This window comes from Xenopus tropicalis, chromosome 3 (assembly GCF_000004195.4).
Source record: "Xenopus tropicalis strain Nigerian chromosome 3, UCB_Xtro_10.0, whole genome shotgun sequence".
NCBI lineage: Eukaryota > Metazoa > Chordata > Amphibia > Anura > Pipidae > Xenopus > Xenopus tropicalis.
Window position 1 is genome coordinate 129409177 of NC_030679.2, and position 25862 is coordinate 129435038.

Sequence of the window (25862 nt, forward strand, 5' to 3'; positions counted from 1 at the left end):
ACCATGTTACATAGTTACATAGTTACATAGGGTTGAAAAAAGACCAGAGTCCATCAAGTTCAACCCTTCCAAGTAAACCCAGCACACACAACCTATACTTACCAATCTATACCAACGCATCATGTTAAATCTGACTGTTCCTAGAATCTGAAGTTATGTGCCACCTCTCTGTATCACTGGTCTGTGCCAGCTCTGTGTGGCTGTGTATCTGTGGTCTGTGCCACCTTTCTATTCTTCTGATCTGATCCAGTTCTTTATGTCTATAACCTGTGCCACTTATCTATGTTTGTGATCTTTCCTAGTTCTTGGTGCTTATTTATATAAAATTCCTGTATTTAAATAGAATCATTGTCATCATTGGTTTGCTGGTGATATGAGCCTTCCCTTAGTATCTGAGCAATGGCGGTTCCCTGTGCCTAATGCATCCTGACTTACATTAATGTCTGTGCCCCGCTGAATCAGTCCTGTGCCCCCTCTCTAGTTCAGATTGTTGTGAACTCTGCCTTTTTCAGTGCCATTATGTGGCCTTTGAATGTACCCAGAATGCATGTCAATGTGCACAAGAGATGTTGCCAATCCCCTTTGCATAAATGTGTTAGCTTTATGTGTTGCTCCATGACCTGATATGTCACTTTTCCTTTCATCAGGATACTAATGACATTTGCTTGCACAGTCTCTATGGCTGCCGGGGGGCACTAGAGGAGAGAGGATCCCCAATCTCCAAGTACCCCTTGACCATGTGTATAGGTGTTTGGGGTCCAGAGATTGCATGCATGGTCAGGTTACACCCCTGCACAGCCAATCCTTATGTTCGGCAGAAGGGTGGCCCTTAGTTTTGTGGATCTCCATCATTTATAATGCAACTGGTAGCTCTTCAGCTGTTATTGTAATCTATCTCCCAGCACAGAGAAACACCTTTGGCTGTCAGTGGAGGGTGGTTGTTGTAGTTGTGCAGGGCTGGTGAAGCTGTGCCTGCTTGCACCCCTCTATCTATGAATGGAGAGATACTTTGTGTATATGTAGAATGTAGAGAAGCAGTAATTGATAGTCCAGCACCCAGTTTCTAACAGAGGAGCCCTTAGCATTAGCATTACACCAGTGTTCTGTGGCTTTATCAGCAAATGAAGTGACATTCTGTGTATTTTTAGGCTGAGAGGGGGGTTAATGGAGTGACACTCTGCAAGTCTCTATCAGGACAATGATTAATGGAGAAATACTCTGCAGGTTTGGCGCGGGGGGGCTGGGATGCAGTGGGATTTTATATGCGCTCGGCTCAGCAATTTTCTCCACTATAAAGTTATTTCTCGTCCCCTCCTGCATAGTGTTGGGCCTTTCCTAGATTACTCCCCCCCCTCTTGAGGATAATGTGCAATACAATATTCATCTGTCTATTGAACTGTTTTTGTTCCTCTGTGAGTAATAAATCATTTATGTCTGTGTGTAACATCCTGCTCCCCGCTCAGTGTGCCGCGCACACATACACACGTAGGTATATAACAGCCCTGTAATACATGTATAATTGGAGCAATGGAAGCCACTCACAGGACTGCACTACTTATGTGTGGGGATGTGCAGGGTTTATTAAATGCATATAACCCTAGTCCAGTGCTAGCTGATTATTATTGCATGGGGGATAGATAGATAGATAGATAGATAGATAGATAGATAGATAGATAGATAGATAGATAGATAGATAGATAGATAGATAGATAGGTAGATAGATAGATAGATAGATAGATAGATAGGTAGATAGATAGGTAGATAGATAGATAGATAGATAGATAGATAGATAGATAGATAGATAGATAGATAGATAGATAGGTAGATAGATAGATAGATAGATAGATAGATAGATAGATAGGTAGATAGATAGATGATAGATAGATAGATAGATGATAGATAGATAGATAGATAGATAGATAGATAGATAGATACATACATACATACATACATGATCTCCATTTAGCAACTGCAGGCATGAAGAAGAGTATTTCTGTCTGTATCCCCATCACGTGCCCTCCCTTTAAATAAAAGATCTGGTAATCAATGCTTATGATTGAAGTTATTCTGTTGTTATCGTTCTAATGGGAAACAGGTCATTGATGTATATTACAGCAAAAAAGGAAAGTTGCTCTCACCAGTAAATTTAAAACCAGGGGTGCAATGTGGCTGTGACCACAAAATTCATACAGACAAGATGTCCTCTGTGCTCACCCAGTATCATTATATATGTAGGACATTGTGTGCATTTAGCTGCTAGAAAATGACCTCCCTTTTCAGCAAGACAGGGATTGTTTGTAGGGATGCACCAAATCTACAATTTTTGGGATTCAGACAAACCCTGAATCCTTTGTGAAAGGTTAGTCCGAATGTCGAAGGGTTAAAAAGACCCGCGTTCTGCTGGAAAAGGCCGAATACCGAACCGAATCCTGGTGCATCCCTAATTGTTTATCCACATATTGAAATATATTCAAGCTGGCCAACTACGTCACAGTCATCCCTGTCTGGCCAGTCCTACACGCACTTAGATAGTCATGAAGTTTGATCCTATTAGTGATCTGTATAAAAATTATTGTATGTTCAGCCTTAAAGTAGTTGTTAGTAAGCACCATAGTAATTCAAATGCAAGGTCAATGGGCAAAACAACAAAATAATAGGACAACTGTAGTCTGATTCAATCGGTTCCATCACTGAGGGAATAACAGTGCATTATGAACTCTATATACTCACTATAAGGAAAGAGGGGCATTATTGGGTAAATCTTCAGGAGCTTGGACACATGTGGTGGGTCAAATCGGGCTCATTAAACAGCAGGCCTATGGAGACTATGGGTTCATCATACAGCAGGCCTATGGAGACTATGGGTTCATCATACAGCAGGCCTATGGAGACTATGGGTTCATCATACAGCAGGCCTATGGAGACTATGGGTTCATCATACAGCAGGCCTATGGAGACTATGGGCTCATCATTCAGCAGGCCTATGGAGACTATGGGTTTATCATACAGCAGGCCTATGGAGACTATGGGTTCATCATACAGCAGGCCTATGGAGACTATGTGCTCATCATACAGCAGGCCTATGGAGACTATGGGTTCATCATACAGCAGGCCTATGGAGACTATGGGCTCATCATACAGCAGACCTATGGAGACTATGGGTTCATCATACAGCAGGCCTATGGAGACTATGGGTTCATCATACAGCAGACCTATGGAGACTATTGGTTCATCATACAGCAGGCCTATGGAGACTATGGGTTCATCATACAGCAGGCCTATGGAGACTATGGGTTCATCATACAGCAGGCCTATGGAGACTATGGGTTCATCATACAGCAGACCTATGGAGACTATGGGTTCATCATACAGCAGGCCTATGGAGACTATGGGTTCATCATACAGCAGGCCTATGGAGACTATGGGTTCATCATACAGCAGGCCTATGGAGACTATGGGTTCATCATACAGCAGGCCTATGGAGACTATGGGTTCATCATACAGCAGGCCTATGGTGACTATGGGTTCATCATACAGCAGGCCTATGGTGACTATGGGCTCATCATACAGCAGGCCTATAGATAAAGATCTGTTGCACAAGGACAGCATCAATAAGGCAAAGCTGTGTTAAAACCTGCTCAGGAGTTAGGCCAGATATCATTGGACAGGTGCTCCTGAGGGCCCATACATGGGCTAATAAACTGTTGACTCTTATTGGCTCCTGTATGTCTACCTTAATGTTTGAGATAGTAGATCCTTACTGGATAACCTTATTAAAAGTAGACCATACATCTATTTTTAATAATATTCTTTTGGGGGTTTATTTATTGGGGTGGAAAAACAGTCTCTGGAAAAAATGTCCCTGGCAGATGGGAGGTTAAAACGTTGCCAAAGGAAGAAAATGTAATAAGAGAAAAGCCAGACAGAGAAAAGAGGGAGCTGCGCACAAATGATGATACAGATAATTTTAGGTTTGTCAGCAGTTCCCGTAGGTTCCCTCTGCTGGGAATTACCTTTCAGAGCAAATTAGTTATGAGCACCAATGAGCTTTAAAAGGGACTCTGGGAAAAAGTTTAGAGACTCGGCAGGGAACATTCACAATCCCGAGTAGAGTACAATGAATATGGCCCAGCAACAACCATGGGACTCACTATAAAGGAATCAAACTCTGTGACTGCGACGGGGCCAGGAGGTACAAGGCCCAGCAGGGTACTAACTAATAAGCAGATTCAACAAATGTTCACAAAAAGTAGCTTATTCCAAAAGGTTAGGGGGGCTTTGGTCTCTTTTTAAGGGGTTGTTAAAATGAAATTAACTTTGAGTATGCCATAGACGTAGAGAGTACTAGTAAAAAATTTGCAGTTGGTCTTCATTTTTTTTTATTTGTGTTTTTTAAATTGTTTAGCTTTCTATTCAGCAACTCTCTAGTTTGGAATATTAACAGCTATATGGTTGCTAGGGTCCATATTCCCCTAGCAACAAAACAGTGCTTCAAATGAGAAACTGGAATATGAACAGGAGTGGGTCTGAATGGAAATAAAACTAATAAAAAGTAACAATAACAATGAAATTGTAGCATTAAAGAGCAATGGGTTTTTTTTGGTTTCTGGGGTCAGTGACCCCCTTTCGAAAGTCAGAAAGAGTCGGAAGTGGAAGGGAAAAAGTTCAAAAATGAAGACCTATTGAAAAGTTGATTAGAACATATACTAAAAGTTAACTTAAAGGTGAACTACCCCTCTAAAGAGAGAACATACTTCAACATACAACATAATACCTGGATCTGTACTGTCCCACTTGCTAGAAAACACAGAATAAACCAGAATTAGTAGCATCACAGTGACAACATTCATTCTGTCCTACTAGGGCATACCATGGGGCACTTGTACCCATACCATTAGCAAATGCAAGCTGTGCAAGTGCAAAAATAGGGTGCCTTGTCCCATGTTTGATATGTGAGTCTTATAAAATGGAGGAAAAGCAGCTGCACTGAAGTACTGCACTGCTAGGTTTATGTCTTAGCAGAAAGTTATCCCTATTTAATTTTTATTTCCTTTTGTTGCAGAGAAGCCAGGGCTGACAGTGCAGTGAAACTGGAGTCATGGTTCAGATGCTAAAGGGCTCATTTAGAACCACTCTGTGCAATTGCACACACTCAAAGTTTGCTGCATTCCTTGCGCAAATAAATATACACCATGGTTTCAGGGCTGCCACATCACCCTGCGGCACTGGCCAGTAATACACCTGCCAAGGACGGGGCAAGTATTCAAAATATAGTAATATAGTAATAGTAATATAGGTAAATTTGTAATAGCCTCAAGTTCAGCCCCTGACCTGCCCCCTATCTATCATGGGTGAAATTTACCCTTCCTCTTCCTCCTTCCCGAGCCTCCTCCGGACACATGTGACATCATAGCCCCACCCCTTTTGTCATAGCCCCACACATATTATGTCACAAGCCCCCCTTTTTGTCATCACCCCCTGCTGGACAGTAAATTTATTCTTAAAAGGTAGCAACCCTGGGCCGTGGGCACAAACTTGCGCCTAAAGAACCATGCGCAGAGCAGAAATGACAAACATCCCGGCAATTAAAATTTTCTTCACAATTGCCTCTGACTGCTTGTGTTTCTATAATCAGCCACAATCGTGACAAGCAACTTACAGCCGCCATTACGCTGGGGAGAAGACACTGCATTGTGGGTTAAAAATTGGTGCACTTTGTACACTGCGCTTGGGCTTGTAAATAAGCTTGTGAGTGTCCAGCAGAAATCAATCCAGACTCATATCCCGCAATTAACACAATTTTTAAACATAAAAATTATTCTTAAATCTGAACAAATTGGATCTCAGACTGAGATTGAGTTTTGGCCAAATTTTTGGTAGACAATTCGGCATTTTGCCAAATCCAAATGTATGGATTCCAGTGGCATAACTAGATGTTACTGGGCCCCACAGCAAATTCAATTTAGGGCCCCAAAAATTAGTAAACTGATCTATTTTACCAAGATATATTGAAATTGATCATTAATTAGGGCCTCACTACACTCCTAGCACCTCTGCAACTGCAGGGTCTGATTCCTCTGTAGTTGCCCCTGATGGATTCGGTGACAATTTCAATGTAGAGCGAACTTTTCAGCCATGTAACTGGGGGGCACATAAACAGCAGAATGAAGGTTTGGGCATTCTTTGCATGGAACTCTGGTTATAGGCAGGATATAGAACCCCCCAATAATGTAATAAAGGCTGTGGTTTTCTACTTAGAACCAAACCCCTAAACCGTTCATTCTTGCAATTAAAATTGTTCTACAACTAAAGCTGGCCATACATGCACTGATAATATCGTACAAAACCTCATTTCGTTCGATATTCAGTGTGTGTATGGCAAGTCGGCGAGTCGACCAATATCGCAGGAGGCTGCTAATATCGGTCAACTCGCCGATCCGGCCGGTTGAAAGATTTTGATCGGGTGCCATAGAAGGCGCCTGACCAAAATCTGCCTTCAGGGCTGAATCGGCAGAAGGAGGTAGAAATCCTATTGTTTCTACCTCCTTATCTGCCGTTTCAGCCCTGAATGGTTTGTGGCTGATTGTACGACCATCGGTCGCACGAAAGATCACAAATCGCCACGTGTGTGGCCACCTTTACACCAAGAAGTTGCCAGACTGCTTGACTCTTTCATCAGGACAGCACGTATAGTAAATAAATGAGGTTGCCTATAGAGTATGCCCCCTGCAGGGGGGGGCAGTTTGTGCCTGTATGTTACCCAACCACTTAGATTGTAAGCTCTACGAGGCAGGGATCTCCTTCCTACTGTGTCTCATACCACATGGCACTTATATATATATATATATTGTATTTATTTATTATATCACTTGTCCTCCCTGTGTGTAATTTTGTATTCTGTAAGATTGTACAGCTCTGCGTACCCTTGTGGCGCTTTATAAATAAAGTTATACATACAGACATACATACATATGTATATATGCCAGTATATAGGCAGGCCTTAATTGAAATAAATGGAACACATACGTGCACTTCCCTTTTAAAGGGGAACTCTTTTTTCTCTTCCAAAGTTAGAGTTCCCCATTAAGTTTTGTGTTTGGGTGAAGTTCCCCTTTAAGAAATAAGACGCTGGCAGAAGAGACCCCAGGAGACACGCCTTATGTAAAACAGCTTAGTTAATCCGAGCCATAAAATCAAGCCAATGTCTCTGGCTGCAGTTACATCTTTATAAATATATACGGGTGGAATCGCTTCTGACAGGGGCTGAGCTCCCACAGGGGACATGCAGCTATGACACGCTAACAATATGCATAAATATTTATAAGAGTGGACGCATACTTCCCAGACACGCTGTGCATGGATCGGCTTCATCGGGGACAGACGTCTCGCTTGACTTATAGATACCCTCTTCCCTAGGGCAGGAAGGCTCATACAGAGATGGAGAGATAAAGAGCGATTTTGGCCTAGATATGGCAATCGTGGCAGGCATGAAACGCTCTCCGCTCCGGCAGTATCCTATGGAGTGCCGCTGTCAGGCCAAGAGGGAATTTTCCTGATTTCTGTGAGCACTTTGATAAGTCAGTTTCTAAGAATAATGTATAAAAACTCTTTCTCAGATTTTCTAAAAAAGTTAGGGACACGCTGACAACCTGCGGCATTGCTTCCAGGCCCGGACTGGCAATCTGTGGGTTCTGGCAAATGCCATAGGGGCTGCTGTAAGATTCCATAGACAGTCACTATTTATTGGCCTGGAGGGGGCTTTTTGTGCCTCTGTGTATTTGAAATGCCAAGCAGTGACGTGCGGGTTGAGAAAAACCAGACCCCTGCCCGACCCTAACCCACCCAAACCCTACCCGACCTGGCTTCTGCCCTGTATTTATAGACTCACGCCCAACCCACCCCGCAATGGCGTCACAAAAGGGGCGGGGCGTGGTGCACCTATAAATACAGAAGCTGAAAGAGGCAGCAGGCACTGTTAGGTCACGTGTGGGGAGGGCGAGTGGAAGAGCTCAACCCAAACCCGCACGTGACCTGCAAGTTATGTGCCGGGGTGGACCCAAACATGGCTGGGTACCAGGGCCGCCATCAGGGGGGCACAGGGGGTACGATCGTCCCGGGCCCGAGCTTTAAAGGGGGCCCGGCCACGCTAGAGTTTCCTTAGCTCGGGCCCCCTTTCCTCAAGCCCGGGCCCCGTCTTTAGTTTTATCCTCCTCTTTGTGCCGCGGCTCGCTGCCGCATCTTTGCTTTTATAAGGTTGCGCCCATGCGTACTGACGTCACACGCACGGGCCGCAACCTTATAAAAGCACGGAAGTAGCAGAGAGCCGCGGCACATAGAGGAGGACATCGCCGAGCTGGGTGGCAGGAAATGTTAGGTGCTTGGGGCCCTGGGGGTAAACTGAAGGTTACTTGGGGGCCCTGGGGGAAGCTGAAGGATACTTGGGGGGCCCTGGGGGAAAGCTGAAGGATACTTGGGGGGCCCTGGGGGTAAGCTGAAGGATACTTGGGGGGCCCTGGGGGTAAGCTGAAGGATACTTGGGGGGCCCTGGGGGTAAGCTGAAGGATACTTGGGGGGCCCTGGGGGTAAGCTGAAGGATACTTGGGGGGCCCTGGGGGTAAGCTGAAGGATACTTGGGGGGGCCCTGGGGGTAAGCTGAAGGATACTTGGGGGGCCCTGGGGGTAAGCTGAAGGATACTTGGGGGGGCCCTGGGGGTAAGCTGAAGGATACTTTGGGGCCCTGGGGGTAAGCTGAAGGATGCTGGGGGAAGCCGGAGGATGCTGGGGGGGGCCCTGGGGGAAGCCAGAGGATGCTGGGGGAAGCAGGAGGATGCTTTGAGGGGCCCTGGGGGAAGCAGGAGGATGCTGGGGGAAGCAGGAGGATGCTGGGGGTGCCCTGGGGGGAAGCCGGAGCATGCTTGGGGGGAGCAGGAGGATGCTTTGAGGGGCCTGGAGGGAAGCAGGAGGATGCTGGGGGGGGGCAGGAGAATGCTTGGGTGGCCTTGGAAGAAACAGGAGGACGCTGGGGGGGAGCCGGAGGACGCTGAGGGGGAGCCGAAGGATGCGGAAGGAAGCAGCAGAGGGCAGGCCATAGTATGAGTAATTTGGGGGGAGCACCAATGTTTTAGGGGGCCCTGGGCTGGCCAGCATTGATTTAGGGGGTACCTGCCCTGGCACCAATGTAAAACGTAACCCCTGGCCACCAATGTTTTAGGGGGGCCCTGGCTACCAATGTCTGTATGTCCTTTGTATTGATGGGAGGGGTCACTGGGGGAGGGGCCATTGGGAGTGTGGGAGGAGGGGGGGCCCAGAAAATCTTGTTGTGAGGGGCCCCGTGATTTCTGATGGCGGCCCTGCTGGGTACACTGGGTAATTCTCACACAACATGGAGGTGCCCTTGAAACCCATGGGTCCCACGCGTATCGGCCCAGCCCACACATCACTAATACCAAGGGCTATTTTGATTCCCAAACTGGGAAATTTCCCTCTGCTGGGCAGGGAGCAAAGATGAGTATAAGGATATACCCTTTACTGTAACTATTGTGAGAATCACCCCTGGGAGTACATTATAGTTTTTTTGTATATTACACAAAACTGTAACCTTGTTATAACCATAGAAGGCCCAGTCTAAAGATCAATTTTAGGGAGATTTGGGGGTGAGGGCATATTTGCTGCCCTGGCTACCCCTGGCCACCTGAGGCAAGATTCTCTAGACAAATGCTCCTTGTTACATCAACTTTATACATAACATTCAAGACACATACAATACAAAACACTGGGACAATAACAAAACAACAGACCATTTCCCCATTGAAGGTTGAGAGTCCCAGAAGACCACACTTATGCAGCCCACCCTTTACAGCAGTGATCCCCAACCAGTGGCTCAGGAGCAACATGTTGCTCTCCAACCCCTTGGATGTTGCTCCCAGGGGCCTCAAAGCAGGTGCTTATTTTTGAATTTCTCGTTAGGAGGCAAGTTTTGGTTGAATAAAAACCCTGTGTAATTGCCAAGCAGAACCTTCTGTAGGCTTATATTCAAAATAGGGGCTTTCAAATAGCCAATTATAGCTTTCATTGGCACCACCAGGAACATTTTTATGCTTGTGTTGCTCTCCAAAACTTTTTCCATTTGAATGTGGCTCATGGGTATAAAAGGTTGGAGATCCCTGCTTTACAGGCTCAAGAGTCTGTATATGACGTAGGGAGAGCCACCCCTTAAACAACTGCTCCTGGCAGCAAGGCATTTATATTAGGGCACAACTGTTTGAATTCTGTATTGGATGCACAATATGTCGTATCTGACATCTCTGGCACAAAGTATGAGCCAGACAGGTCTGTTTTACAATAACTCCCTGCCAGCCTCTGCAGAGTCAGTGTTGGAGGATAATTATTAGAACCACTTTCCTTCCACATCCAACTTTTCTCTTAGAGCAATAAGTGTAGGCAAGGATAATTAACTTTATAAAATTGCTCCTCCTTCCCTCTCTGTGTTTCATGTGCTTTCAGGCATAATAAATAAGAAAAATCTAATCATACTAAGGGAAATTAACAAGGATGGAGAACAGGACCTCTCTCTCCTCAATGCGTAACTCTACAGGGTCCATAGGGAGAACAGGACCTTTCTCTCCTCCATGCGTAACTCTACAGACTCCATGGGGAGGGTGTACAATGAATTAATTCTCCATGCACACTAGTCAATTAAAAATATGATTTTTTTTCCTAAGGCTTATGTTGAACAATGCCCCGTGAATTACAAGAGAAGAAATCAGAATCTGCCCTTTGAATTAGAATAAAAATGTGTTTTTAATTCAGCAAAGAGGGTTCTGGTATTCTCTCCCCAAGCCATCTTCTGTTAAGAACTAGTTTCCCTGGGTCCTGCAGATTTCTTCAAGCATTTCCCTAAGCTATTTGTATGGCCGATGAATGGTTGATGTTGGTGAGTGGCTATGGAAATACAAGAAAGCACCCACTGCCAATGGCTAAATGTGGCAATACATGGTCCAATAAAGGCTGCACAGCTTGGCCCCTCCAGACTGAAATTAAAGTCATAAAGGCCTGCCTGACCAATTTCTGGCCAAAAATTGTGTTCATGGCTTAGAGCAGTGATCCCCAACCAGTGGTTTGTGAGCAACATGTTGCTTCCCAACCCCTTGGATGTTGCTCCCAGTGGCCTCAAAGCAGGGGCTTATTTGTGAATTCCAGGCAAGTTTTCGTTACATAAAACCTGTCATATTGCCAAACAGAGCCTTCTGTAGGCTGCCAGTCCCCATAGGGACTACCAAATAGCCAATTATAGCTCTTATTTGCACCCCCAAGAACTTTTTCCATGCTTGTGTTGCTCCCCAACACTTTTTCTATTTGAATGTGGCTCACAGGTATAAAAGGTTGGGTATCCCTGGTTTAGAGGTTTCCACTGGTGTCCTAATCCCAGTCCAGCTCTTTATTGAAATTTTGGACTGGGTAGGTATCGAGCCATCTACCTCTCACTGTTACCCCTTCACACGTTCACCATCCATCATGTATGGGAGCCAAGAGAAAAATCTAGGCTGCTTTTCCACTCTCAGGAAGGTCATCTGGCCCTGTCAGTCACATGGAGTACCTTGTAGACCCTCCCATAAGGATCTATCCTCACTAGCTAGGGACAGTTAAGAGATATGCTCTGCAATGGTTATTTTTTATTTATTATATATTAATATATATACTGTATATATATATATATTACTTTATTCAAAGCTTTCGCTTTAGATATATTATTCATACAATGCCTTAATAGGTAAGTATAGTGTTGCTTCATATAAAACAAAGGCTTTGCTTTGCTGCTGCATTATAGTGCAATTAAAGACTTATTGGGAATATAGTGTGATTTTTGTTTTCCTTTTAAAAATGAAAAGGGCACTGAGCGTCACAAAGGTAATTTTGCTGGCATTAGAGGAATTCTGGGAACGATCCTTACAGTCATCATGGGAGCCGAGGATGAAGGATGCAGAAAGCACAAGTGTATGAGAGTGGAAGTAGAAAAGGAAGGAGCGTGGCAGTTATGGTCGGCTGAAACTGGGTCAGACACGAAGTGCAGCGAGGGGAGCCTGAAACAGAAATAAAAAAGAGTAAATATTCTGTATTTGTGCGTTGGAGAAAGAGAGAAAAAGAGTCTCCGTGTAACAATGAGGGGGAAGGGAAACCGAGGAGTCACCGAGAGAATTATATCAGGCCTTCAATGTACTGGTTAGAAAGGAATGATAAGAAATAAAGGGGAAGAAAGAAAGGAGTTGGGGGTTGTAGGCAATAAGCATTGTGGGATATGGAACAAATTCAAATGAGAAGTATAAATCATGAGAGAGAATGGAATAAAAAGATTGTAAGTAGAACCACTTGCTTTGAGCTGCTATTTAATATACCCCCGTCATAGGTGTTCCCCCATGTTCCAGCATGCATAGAGCATCTAATATAGCAGCTGCCTTCCATTGCCTTAGCACTCTCAGTCCCATATACGTATTAGAGTTCTATAGAAATGTCTCCCTTTGCCCTTGCAGTGGTGAAACAGCAGAGGCCCCAAGGCTTGAGGCTCCCCCACTGACACCAAAAAAGGAGAAAACTATCATATGAAGGGAAGGTTGCACAATGTTACATGAAGGCAGTGAAGTATTTGGGTGTGAGATCAACTGGTGGTCATTGGAGACTGCAGTCATTGTCATTTACTTCCCCTCCTACTAAAATGAGACTGGCATTCATGATGCATGGCATCTAATCCTGCATTCAGTAGGCAAAGGCAAGGCCCTCATTCAGCATCTGGCTCTTGCTGCACTGCAACTCTCAACATTTAAAAAGATTTCTAAGGTTAAAATTCAGTATTGGACAGGCAGCTGTACATTCCAATTACATAAGAATCAAGGGCAAGTAAAGCATGCAAAGATGGTATGCAACCACCATGCAGAGAAGGAGCCATGAATAATTGTTGGATGAGAAATTCCCATAGGCAACATGGCAGTCTGGATTCCCCTCAGAACAGAAATATGGAATGGACTATAAAGTACAACTGCAAGGTTTCAGATGTTTGCACTTCAGGAACCATTGTATTGCCTTGTCTTTGAAGGTAGTGGGGTTTATAGACTTTACAAGGGAATAAAAGACAAAGGGCACATATTTTAAAATACTAGATTAAGATATTTTGGTTAAATCGGTGTAAAAACCTGCACTTGCCCCAGCATCTGAACTTGAAGAAAGGTTTGGGCAATGGTGGGAGAGCTCTGCACAAGGTACTAGCTATCTAAGAGGTGTTCATTGCCCTTTAAAACTTTGGTTAGACCCTCAGATCTAGTGAAACTCAATGCCTTGACCAGATCTCCGTTCAGTAATTGGGAGCCCTTCCTGGTGCCCAGTGTGCTCTTTCCCTTATTCCGCCCATAACCCCAGCCTGCACACTGTGTGAGTGGTGTCCCTTTGGTTTATTGCTGACCGTGACAGCAATAAAGCAGCAATAGAAGCAGCAATTTTTGGATGTGAAATTAATGGACAGGGAGCAGAGTCAGGACTGGCGGGGGGCAGGGTCAGTGGTGATTAACATGACCATTGCTGAGGCCATCAAATTATAACCCCCCTCGCAGTAATATAGCAAAGTGCTGAGGCAATCAGGAGGTTATTATAGGGAAAGGAATGGAGGGTGGTGAGGGACAGCACAGAATAGAGCGCCGTGAAACAGAGAGAGACAGAATAAAAAAGACAAAGACTAAATGCATTCCTCGTGGCTTATGGAAAAGCACTGTGCCGTATACATATTTTATATGTGGCTGGCTTTAAAGGGTCAGTAACCCTGAGTGGAATTAAGTGAGCAAAAACAAAAGGATGAGGAGGGAAATGTAGTGGATTAAGGGGCAGATAGTGAAGGGAATATGAAAAAGAGATGAATTAAAAAGAAAAGAAAGGAAGATAATCACAGGGTTAATTTAGTTGAGGGTGAACTGGGTAATACTGGTCACCATAAAATTGCTCATACACAACCAATTTGTGGCTACTATATACCTGCAAACTCCAGCATGCGTTGCCCAGAGGGCTCTCAGGTAGTCCAGGCTCTCAGCTGAAATAGCCAATCCCCCCCCCCCCCCCCCCCCCTTGCTACAAACCAAGCACTGCATCTCCAAGGAAGCCCTTCTGCCTTCTCATTGGCCAACCTCTTGAAGGTTGAAGGTATCCTTTTAACAGCGTTCCTCTTAGACTGTACCTCTTGCTTTAAAAGGGATATTTTGGAAGAGACAGATAGGTATCCTGATATACAGGGGGGATAGGGGTCCTAGGTTCAATTCCAGTCAGAGTTCTACCTCCAACCAGTTTGTATGTTCTCCCTGTGGTTGGGTGGGTTTCCCCCGGGTGCTCCAGTTATCTCTCACACTTTACAAACCTACAGGCAGGTTAACTAGTTCCTGATAAAACTGATCCTACTGTGTGAAACTAGGATAGGGACATTAGATTGTAAGCTCCACTTGGGCAGTGTGTGATGTATAATCTCCAGCATGGCAGAATATCTGCCCTTTATAAATAATGGATAATATTAATAAAATACACATGTGGCTAGCCCCACCCACCAGGCCTCCGAGTAGGGGTAGATGTCCCCTAGACAGTCTTGTGCTTAATTCAGCTCTCCTTACATACAGAATATTGATGAACTAATTTAGTGACGAGCATTAACAACTTAATTGCAATTATTTGAAAAGTGCCAACTTTTATTTTACTCTAATAATTAAAGAATTGTGTAATTAGGCGAAAGAAATAGTCAGTTCCGATCTTGCCAAGTCCATTAGTGGCACAGGGAGCAATGACATGGCTGAGATAAAGTCCTTCACATTTTCCCAGTTCCCACCTATTTCTCTGTAAGTTCTGCGCAAGTTTTATGATGCATAGTGCGAAATGTATGACTAGGCAAGATTTACACAGTCTTCTACAAAATAAATCAGCAGAGCCGTTTGGGCTCATTTGAACTTGGCAAAAAGACGGCAGAAAAATCTGAGGGCTCGTTTATCAAGCAAGGGGTAACATCCAAAGTGCAAAACTGCAAGTCAAATGCACTTAGTTGCACATTCTTGTGATGGTTGGACCCTAAGCTCTAGAATGGAGGGCAAAGGGCTGCACCTAGCTCTGAATATATTGCTGCCATGGTTCTTTGGCAACAACTGAAATGCCCATAGCTTTCATGTCATTTACATGGCCAGACTGGGCTGTCGGGGCATCAGGAGACATGCCAGTGGGACCCATCCCCAGGGGGCCCTAGGGCAGGAGGAGTCGGAGATATAAGGAAGGTAAGTGCACCGGTGGGTGATGCAGGTTCACAGTGGGGGTTATGGTCCTCGGCTGTGGGTTTGCAACGGGGTGGGGGCCTTGGCTTTTGGTTTGTGATGTGTTTGAGGGGCCTTGGCAGCGGGGCTTGGGGACCTTGAACTGAGGTCCAACACTAGTCATTTAGACTTGTAGCCCAGAGACTGCCAGAGGCTGCAGGGAATAGGTAATATCTAGAAGAAGAAAGTTTGCCAGCGCTTAGTTTGCCTTTAAAAATAATTTTTACAAAAATTTTAAAGGCAAACTAAGCGCTGGCAAACTTTCTTCTTCTTTGTGTATAGGTAATGGTTTTTTATCGTTTATAGCAGCTGGTCAACTCCAGATTGTAGGTTAGACTGAGCGCTGGCACAATTGACAAAGACAAAGAATGCAAAAACTAGAAACAATAAAGACTAATTGCGAAGCTGCTAGGAATAGGATATTCTATAACATATTAAAAGTTAACTTAAAGGTAAAGCCTCCGTTTAATGGCTTTATACTTTGTACCATGGGCTGTTTCACATGCAGAGGCAATTGGCCAGTCACACGAACACGCACAGAAGGGAAAGAATCTGTAACTTGTACCAAGCGATGGATTTAAAGCCCCTGCTGGGGAATAAAAATAATAGAATTAAAGATGCAGTCTGGAAAGTAAAGAGGAGAAATTCCTAATGTCTGATGCCGGCTGGATGTGCTCTGCTGCGCTCTGTGCGGTGCGGTCGGCCTTGGAGGAAATTAAAGACTTACTGGCACTTTGAGCGGTGGCTCAGGCTAATAAGAAAAGGAAATCAAACATGCTTAGCGCAGACAGACAGCTCTTGTAAATACAAAGGGAGGATAAACGAGGGACTGCGGATTTACCATGGGTGGGAAATAGGCATTGGCTTCTATTTCTTTTTATTAGCAAACCCTTCCTGCGGAGTAAGGAGCAGCATCACAGATTGATCAAATACCTCTCATGTAAAGAAGCTGCATTTCCATACACAAATGTACTCATGCCCTTAGCATCCCATCATCTGCTTCTTACTATAGGCAACTGCCTGGTGCTATAAATATATATATATAAATGATGATGAGAAAGCGACACATTCATTTGGCTAAGGAAGGAGGTAGAAACTTCCGCACTCCTGGTTTCTTTCTGAGGAACATTCCACAGTGTCTGACTGTCCTGGGAAACAATGGCTGAAGCTGAAGGCAGCTGGGGGTGCTGTAGGCTCTCCATATAAGTATTTTTATGCCAAGTTGAGGTTCCAGCTTCTGTGAGGCCCCCCTAGTATTTCAGGAAGGGCTGGAGCTTTGGTGCCTTGCTTGTCCCATACAATATGTGTTTATTTAGTTGATAGGTTAACATGTAGACGTGTTTACACACACCGGCACATAAACACATTATATTACCAAATGCCTGAATGCACAGATTTGCGGTGCGCTGACAGGATCCTAATCTGCAAATTACTTGCCGTCCCAAGGGGCCAAGTGTCATCAGCAAAGAAACCACAAGAGAGACCAAGATAAGTGGTTCAGCATTAGCACAAGCTTTAAAGTGAGGCCATTGTTTAACCCTTCTCCTCCCATGACTTCCCAGCTTAACCTCTCACTTGCTGTGATGCCAAGGTTTAACCCCTTTCACACCCAAGGCTTGGTTCCGTGAGCGGCACGTTGGGACTATGGATACCCTTCTCTCATTTGTATGCAAAACAACATGAATCTTGGGAAGGAATCCAAGTTTCGCTGCTGAGTCTTCCATTTCCCAAGAACTGCAGTGGTTCGCCCCTTTAACCCTTTCCATGCCACAGACCTGCAGTGAGTCCATGGTTTTATTTAGGGCCACCATTAGAAATCTTGGGGTCAAAGGTTATTAACCCAGGTGCCTTTAGAAGCCCTGCCAACCAAGACAAATGATGCCCCAATCTCCCCCCAAACCCACCCACTCTGTGGCAAGTTCCACCACTTTTGAACTCCAAGAATCTAGATGCCTACATTGTGCCATTAACTTTAAGCAACTTGTACATATTATAAACTACAAGATAGCACTTTTTTGAGTATTCCTATGGAAAGATAGACAGACAGCTGAAAAGACAGATGGGCAGATATTAGAAGTCACTAAGGAGTTCTATGGCCATATAAAGGCTTTTATGGAAATATGAGGCGACTTATAATATCCTCATATTTTATATGAGTAGAAGAACATTGATTTTTTTCTTTTTTTATAATACACAAGATTTTATGAGTCATGTGACACAATACATTACGATTAGTTTGAAAGTAAAGATCTGCAGAGTGCTGACTGGGTCTTAATCTGCAAATTACTCCCTGTCCCCAGGGACTTGGTGTCATCAAGAAAGAAACCATAGGACAGGAATAGAGACCTGCGTGTTTTAGATCAGGCCAGAGGCCAGCAGACTATGTCTCTATTACCCAACAGTCCCTTCCCAGAGGCTATTATCCCACTGCTACTATAGGCACCATCTCTCCCTACTATACCTGCTATCCCACAGCCCCAGTCCCTTCCCAGAGGCTATTATCCCCCCACTGCTACTATAGGCACCATCTCTCCCTACTATACCTGCTATCCCACAGCCCCAGTCCCTTCCCAGAGGCTATTATCCCCCCACTGCTACTATAGGCACCATCTCTCCCTACTATACCTGCTATCCCACAGCCCCAGTCCCTTCCCAGAGGCTATTATCCCCCCACTGCTACTATAGGCACCATCTCTCCCTACTATACCTGCTATCCCACAGCCACAGTCCCTTCCCAGAGGCTATTATCCCCACTACTACTATAGGCACCATCTCTCCCTACTATACCTGCTATTCCACAGCCCCAGACCCTTCCCAGAGGCTATTATCCCACTGCTACTATAGGCACCATCTCTCCCTACTATACCTGCTATCCCACAGCCACAGTCCCTTCCCAGAGGCTATTATCCCCCACTGCTACTATAGGCACCATCTCTCCCTACTATACCTGCTGTCCCACAGCCACAGTCCCTTCCCAGAGGCTATTATCCCCCCACTGCTACTATAGGCACCATCTCTCCCTACTATACCTGCTATCCCACAGCCACAGTCCCTTCCCAGAGGCTATTATCCCCCCACTGCTCCTATAGGCACCATCTCTCCCTACTATACCTGCTATCCCACAGCCCCAGTCCCTTCCCAGAGGCTATTATCCCCCCACTGCTACTATAGGCACCATCTCTCCCTACTATACCTGCTATCCCACAGCCCCAGTCCCTTCCCAGAGGCTATTATCCCCCCACTGCTACTATAGGCACCATCTCTCCCTACTATACCTGCTATCCCACAGCCACAGTCCCTTCCCAGAGGCTATTATCCCCCCACTGCTACTATAGGCACCATCTCTCCCTACTATAACTGCTATCCCACAGCGACAGTCCCTTCCGAGAGGCTATTATCCCACTGCTACTATAGGCACCATCTCTCCCTACTATACCTGCTATCCCACAGCCACAGTCCCTTCCCAGAGGCTATTATCCCCCCCACTACTACTATAGGCACCATCTCTCCCTACTATACCTGCTATCCCACAGCCACAGTCCCTTCCCAGAGGCTATTATCCCGCTGCTACTATAGGCACCATCTCTCCCTACTATACCTGCTATCCCACAGCCCCAGTCCCTTCCCAGAGGCTATTATCCCACTGCTACTATAGGCACCATCTCTCCCTACTATACCTGCTATCCCACAGCCACAGTCCCTTCCCAGAGGCTATTGTGCCCCCACTGCTACTATAGGCACCATCTCTCCCTACTATACCTGCTATCCCACAGCCCCAGTCCCTTCCCAGAGGCTATTATGCCCCCACTGCTACTATAGGCACCATCTCTTCCTACTATACCTGCTATCCCACAGCCACAGTCCCTTCCCAGAGGCTATTATGCCCCCACTGCTACTATAGGCACCATCTCTCCCTACTATACCTGCTATCCCACAGCCACAGTCCCTTCCCAGAGGCTATTATGCCCCCACTGCTACTATAGGCACCATCTCTCCCTACTATACCTGTTATCCCACAGCCCCAGTCCCTTCCCAGAGGCTATTATCCCACTGCTACTATAGGCACCATCTCTCCCTACTATACCTGCTATCCCACAGCCACAGTCCCTTCCCAGAGGCTATTATGCCCCCACTGCTACTATAGGCACCATCTCTCCCTACTATACCTGCTATCCCACAGCCACAGTCCCTTCCCAGAGGCTATTATGCCCCCACTGCTACTATAGGCACCATCTCTCCCTACTATACCTGTTATCCCACAGCCCCAGTCCCTTCCCAGAGGCTATTATCCCACTGCTACTATAGGCACCATCTCTCCCTACTATACCTGTTATCCCACAGCCCCAGTCCCTTCCCAGAGGCTATTATCCCACTGCTACTATAGGCACCATCTCTCCCTACTATACCTGCTATCCCACAGCCCCAGTCCCTTCCCAGAGGCTATTATCCCACTGCTACTATAGGCACCATCTCTCCCTACTATACCTGCTATCCCACAGCCCCAGTCCCTTCCCAGAGGCTATTATCCCACTGCTACTATAGGCACCATCTCTCCCTACTATACCTGCTATCCCACAGCGACAGTCCCTTCCGAGAGGCTATTATCCCACTGCTACTATAGGCACCATCTCTCCCTACTATACCTGCTATCCCACAGCCACAGTCCCTTCCCAGAGGCTATTATCCCCCCACTGCTACTATAGGCACCATCTCTCCCTACTGTACCTGCTATCCCACAGCCACAGTCCCTTCCCAGAGGCTATTATCCCCCACTGCTACTATAGGCACCATCTCTCCCTACTATACCTGCTATCCCACAGCCACAGTCCCTTCCCAGAGGCTATTATCCCCCACTGCTACTATAGGCACCATCTCTCCCTACTATACCTGCTATCCCACAGCCACAGTCCCTTCCCAGAGGCTATTATCCCCCACTGCTACTATAGGCACCATCTCTCCCTACTATACCTGCTATCCCACAGCCACAGTCCCTTCCCAGAGGCTATTATCCCACTGCTACTATAGGCACCATCCCTCCCTACTATACCTGCTATCCCACAGCCCCAGTCCCTTCCCAGAGGCTATTATCCCACTGCTACTATAGGCACCATCTCTCCCTACTATACCTGCTATCCCACAGCCACAGTCCCTTCCCAGAGGCTATTATCCCACTGCTACTATAGGCACCATCTCTCCCTACTATACCTGCTATCCCACAGCCACAGTCCCTTCCCAGAGGCTATTATCCCCGCTACCCCTAATTGCAGCTCAGTAAAGTTTAGCCTAATTTAGTAAAGTTTAGATTTCTTGGCAGTTAAGGCAAAGCTAAATAACAGAGAACCCTATGACATTTCAAACTTTTTCTTACATATTACAGAAAGTATGTTGACTGTTTATGAGAAATGCTGAAGGAGTTTGAGAAAGGCCAGATGACAATGTCACCCCTAACAGAGCGACTGCTGCTAATTCTAGTACTTATTTGTCTCAGGAAGAGCCAGACATAGTTCTGGAACTGAAATCTGAAATGTGTTTGATTTAACCTTCATTCAGTTATATTTGTGTGTGTATTAATAACAGCACTCCTTCCCAGATCCCCTTTCCATTAATCAGTCCACCAGCAGAAGCCTGCAGAGAGCTTGGGCAAGCTAGGAGTCATTTTGCTACCTGCTGCCATATTGTCCCATTGGTCTCTGGGTCATATTGAAAAGCATATTACCCTTTCAGTTTGAGAGCTGAAGGGGATGTGCCTTGGATCTGGGGCATGTTTGCACAGAATATACATTAATTTTTGTTGTATTCCATAGTGAATTGACTATGAAGAACAGAGATAAGCAACCTGAGCATAAGGTAACAAAGCAACATGTGGGGTGAATGACAAGGGTGCACAGCTTGTTCCAGCACTAACCAATCAGGTGTTGGTCTTCAAGCAGACCTCTATATACTACTTTCTGATTGGTTGCTATTAGCTTAAGAACTGGGGCAGACATTGCTCCTTTTATCACATTACCCCCACAGAGTCTTACAGTGCTTCTTTAATGACTTTTTCTCTATTCCATTCTAAATACTCAAAAAATATACCCCCCCTCCCCCATCACCTTGGACTTATTAGCCCCATAAAAATGGATATCATTTGGGTGAGGTAAATAAGAGAAGAGCCATGAGGTTTTCCCTGCTCTAACCCCCCCTCCATTCTTTCTAGTGACTCTCTTGCTAATTGATTTCCGAAGAGCTGATCCCTGGATTAATGGCCAGTTCCACCTATCAATCAGTCAACGTCGCAGAAGTATACACTCTTATCCCATTCTGCTGAGTGGCCCCCAGGGGAGGCTGAGTGGGCTATTTCATATTATTTATGTGTTATTCTTATTTAATGGACTTTGTGCTGAACAAGGGAGACAGATCTTGCAACAAAAAAAATGATAATAATAATAAGCTGGTCTATGGAGTTAGCTATCCAGCGGCAACTGGACAATATGGTGACACCCTAGGAGGGAAAGAACATCATGATGACTCTTCTTGTCTATTCTGAAGGGGCAATAATTGCAATAAGATCCCTTTCTTAGGAAACAAAGAATCTACAGTACGGCCACTGAGCAGCTCTCTTTCTGTGCTGTATTATCATCTAATGACATCATCAAATGGCAATAGCTAATGATATCATCTAATGACATCAGATTTATTGATAGCACAAGCGTAAATGCATATTGTCCAGAATATGTTAAACTATTTGCTGCTCTTTACCATTTTGTGTGTTGATGCCAGACTTGTTGGACTATACCTTTTAAACCTCCATGCAGGACAGACCCGTCTGTAGGTGTGTTGGGGCCAGGGCCACCATCAGAAAATTTAGGGCTCTCTATAAGTTAATTATATGTGGTTTTCTATGAACTAAACAAAATGAACAAAATTTTTGACCATGACCCTTTGTGCACATTACACAAATGATCAGCTAGCAGGTAAGTTGGTTTTGCTGAAGAAAAGTTGAACTTGATTTTAGGTAAATGATTAATTAATGTGCTAAAATGTCAGTCGGGTCATTGGTGATCAGTGGATTTTGCCCCTGCCTGCTCCTGTCAAGCTTCTCGTAAGCTTCTATGTAAGTTATGTAGGTTTGTGGGAAAGTCAGGGCAGTTTTTGCAGAGGTTACGTAAACTACGTAGCTATATAGGTAACTTACGCAATCTGCCAAACTTTCACAAAGAACCCAGGCCCTTCTTCGGATGAGGATTTCACCAGGATCGGAAAAACAGCCCTCACCACCCGATGGCAGCCTTGGGTGGGGCCCAAGACTTAGTCTGGGGTGCCATTATTTATATAAATTGGGGAGGTGTGACAAATGGTCTGCTTACACTCCAACTCTACTAAACCTACTATCCCCACACTTTTCCTACCTACATTTAATATAGGGGGCAGCTCTAAGTGAAGTTCAGGGACAGCCAAGCTGACCGGGTGCCCTAGGTGACATGACCGGCCACCTCAACCATTTACCTCCTCACCCATGCGTGCTCATGAACAGTGACGTTGAGTGTGATGGGGGGAAGGATGCCATGCAATGGCGGGGCAAGGGATCTCGGACTGCCTGGTGCCCCCAGCAGGTGACTCTTCTGCCTACCCCTAGTTCCATCCCTGGTGAGCTTCATGGTGTTTTGTTCTATTTAATAAACTCTAGCTCCTAACTTTCATGATGCATATGCTCAGACATTCAGTAATACCACCTGTGACATTCAGCCAGTGGATCTTCATCTGTTGTTGACCAAAAAAGGGCTGTAGTTGAACAACAAATGGAGAAAAAACATATTGTTCTCCTTTAGAACTGAGTACTATACATCCGTTAGGAGATCATTAAGGCCCCATTTACCAATAGCTAAAAGCAGGACAATTCACTAATAAAATTAGCTGAAATTCACTAAGGAACATGTTTTGCTTGCAAAACTTCAAAAACGAATAGGTTTCTCCTGGAAGCCACTGACCATGGCAATGACTCCGCCCTGCCTGCTATATAAATCAGGGTGTTTGGTTGGCAGACTTGCCTGTCATGGAAATAACAGGTGCTGGAAAATAATTCAGCCTTTTTAGAATTCAGAGAAAAGTTTAGAAGTTTATAAATCATGTAAACGAAATGTATTTTTCGCTGAGACTTTGGGGGATAGACGATGGAAAAGCAAAAACAGCCAGAAAACAACTGTAATATTGGTTTTTCTGCAAACACAACAGAACCCTCCATATAATGACTACAATATGGATTCATAGATTTTGCCCAACTGAAGGTCCTTGTGCTGTTCTAGAACAACCCCTTGCAATGGTTCTGTTTGCATGAAGATACCTGAAGGGAATGATTAAGGGAGAGCCCCCTTTTCCCCTCTTCCTTTCCATCTCCAGGGGGACGCACAGCTCTCCACGTAACACAGCGCTTTGTGTGTATATTCCAGCCCTCAGGGTTCAGTCTGGTCTGACTCCAAGCCCTCTTCATCTCCATTATTTATAGCTATGAAGAAAAACCGCTTAAAATATTCACATGGTGTAAAATATTCACTATGAGAAATTCTGTATCGCTGTCCCTCATTCTCCCGCTCCCACAGGGACCAGCCTCTTCAACAAATCCAAACATCACTAAGCACTCTTAACTGACTGTGCCTAGTATCTGTATCAGTACCAATAAACACAATTATCTTTAGTGAGAAGGCTGTCTTTATACACTGATAATGACCAGGCTGCTCTGTATAATGATGCTGAGTATCTCTATACGCTGATAATGACCAGGCTGCTCTGTATAATGATGCTGAGTATCTCTATACGCTGATAATGACCAGGCTGCTCTGTATAATGATGCTGAGTATCTCTATACCCTGATAATGACCAGGCTGCTCTGTATAATGATGCTGAGTATCTCTATACGCTGATAATGACCAGGCTGCTCTGTATAATGATGCTGAGTATCTCTATACGCTGATAATGACCAGGCTGCTCTGTATAATGATGCTGAGTATCTCTATACGCTGATAATGACCAGGCTGCTCTGTATAATGATGATGAGTATCTCTATACACTGATAATGACCAGGCTGCTCTGTATAATGATGCTGAGTATCTCTATACGCTGATAATGACCAGGCTGCTCTGTATAATGATGCTGAGTATCTCTATACGCTGATAATGACCAGGCTGCTCTGTATAATGATGCTGAGTATCTCTATACGCTGATAATGACCAGGTTGCTCTGTATAATGATGCTGAGTATCTCTATACGCTGATAATGACCAGGCTGCTCTGTATAATGATGCTGAGTATCTCTATACGCTGATAATGACCAGGTTGCTCTGTATAATGATGATGAGTATCTCTATACACTGATAATGACCAGGCTGCTCTGTATAATGATGCTGAGTATCTCTATACGCTGATAATGACCGGGCTGCTCTGTATAATGATGCTGAGTATCTCTATACACTGATAATGACCGGGCTGCTCTGTATAATGGTGATGAGTATCTCTATACGCTGATAATGACCAGGCTGCTCTGTATAATGATGCTGAGTATCTCTATACACTGATAATGACCAGGCTGCTCTGTATAATGATGATGAGTATCTCTATACACTGATAATGACCAGGCTGCTCTGTATAATGATGCTGAGTATCTCTATACACTGATAATGACCAGGCTGCTCTGTATAATGATGCTGAGTATCTCTATACACTGATAATGACCAGGCTGCTCTGTATAATGATGCTGAGTATCTCTATACACTGATAATGACCAGGCTGTGCTGTATAATGGTGCTCTATACACTAATAATAAATACACTGCACAGTTTAATGAAGACTCAGTATCTTAATACACAATGTGCAGTATTAAAACCCACTGGGAGCTGATGGAAGACGCTCACACTGTGATTAAGCTCCCCCTGCTATTGGCTGTAACAGGGATATAAAGTTGTCGGTCACAGGGTTGATAGAAATGCTATTTAGAGGTTCTTATCAAGAATCAGAATTGAGCTGAACTGAAACTGATCCAAATGTCAGCATTCACAGAGAGAAATCAACATTATAAGAATGTGTAACTACAAGGCTGTGAGACTCAATTAATTCACTCACTATTCAATGCCTTTTAATGCAGAAATATAGAAAGACATGCACCAGATTTACACCACGTTTTAGAAAATGCAAAGAAACCCCACAGGTATAATACCCTGGAATGCAGGACAAGTTTAATACAGTGTCAGTTGAATTCGTATTACTTCCCAGAAAATGACAGGATAAATACAGAGCCAAGTCCCTGTATAATGTCCACAGAACACAGACTGGCGGGCCAAACAGCTGGCAGTGCTGCTGCACAGAACAGCAGGGGTTACAGCAGGTCCGGACTGGGATTCAAAATAGGCCCTCAACTACACAGAGGCCCAAACAGCCCCCCCACCGGCCCAATAACTAGTGACTGTCTATGGCATCTTACAGCAGCCCCTCTGGCATTTGCCATAATTCACAGATTGCCAGTCCGGGCCTGGAGGGCAGGGTGTGTGGTAGGCAGATTTTACCCCCAGTT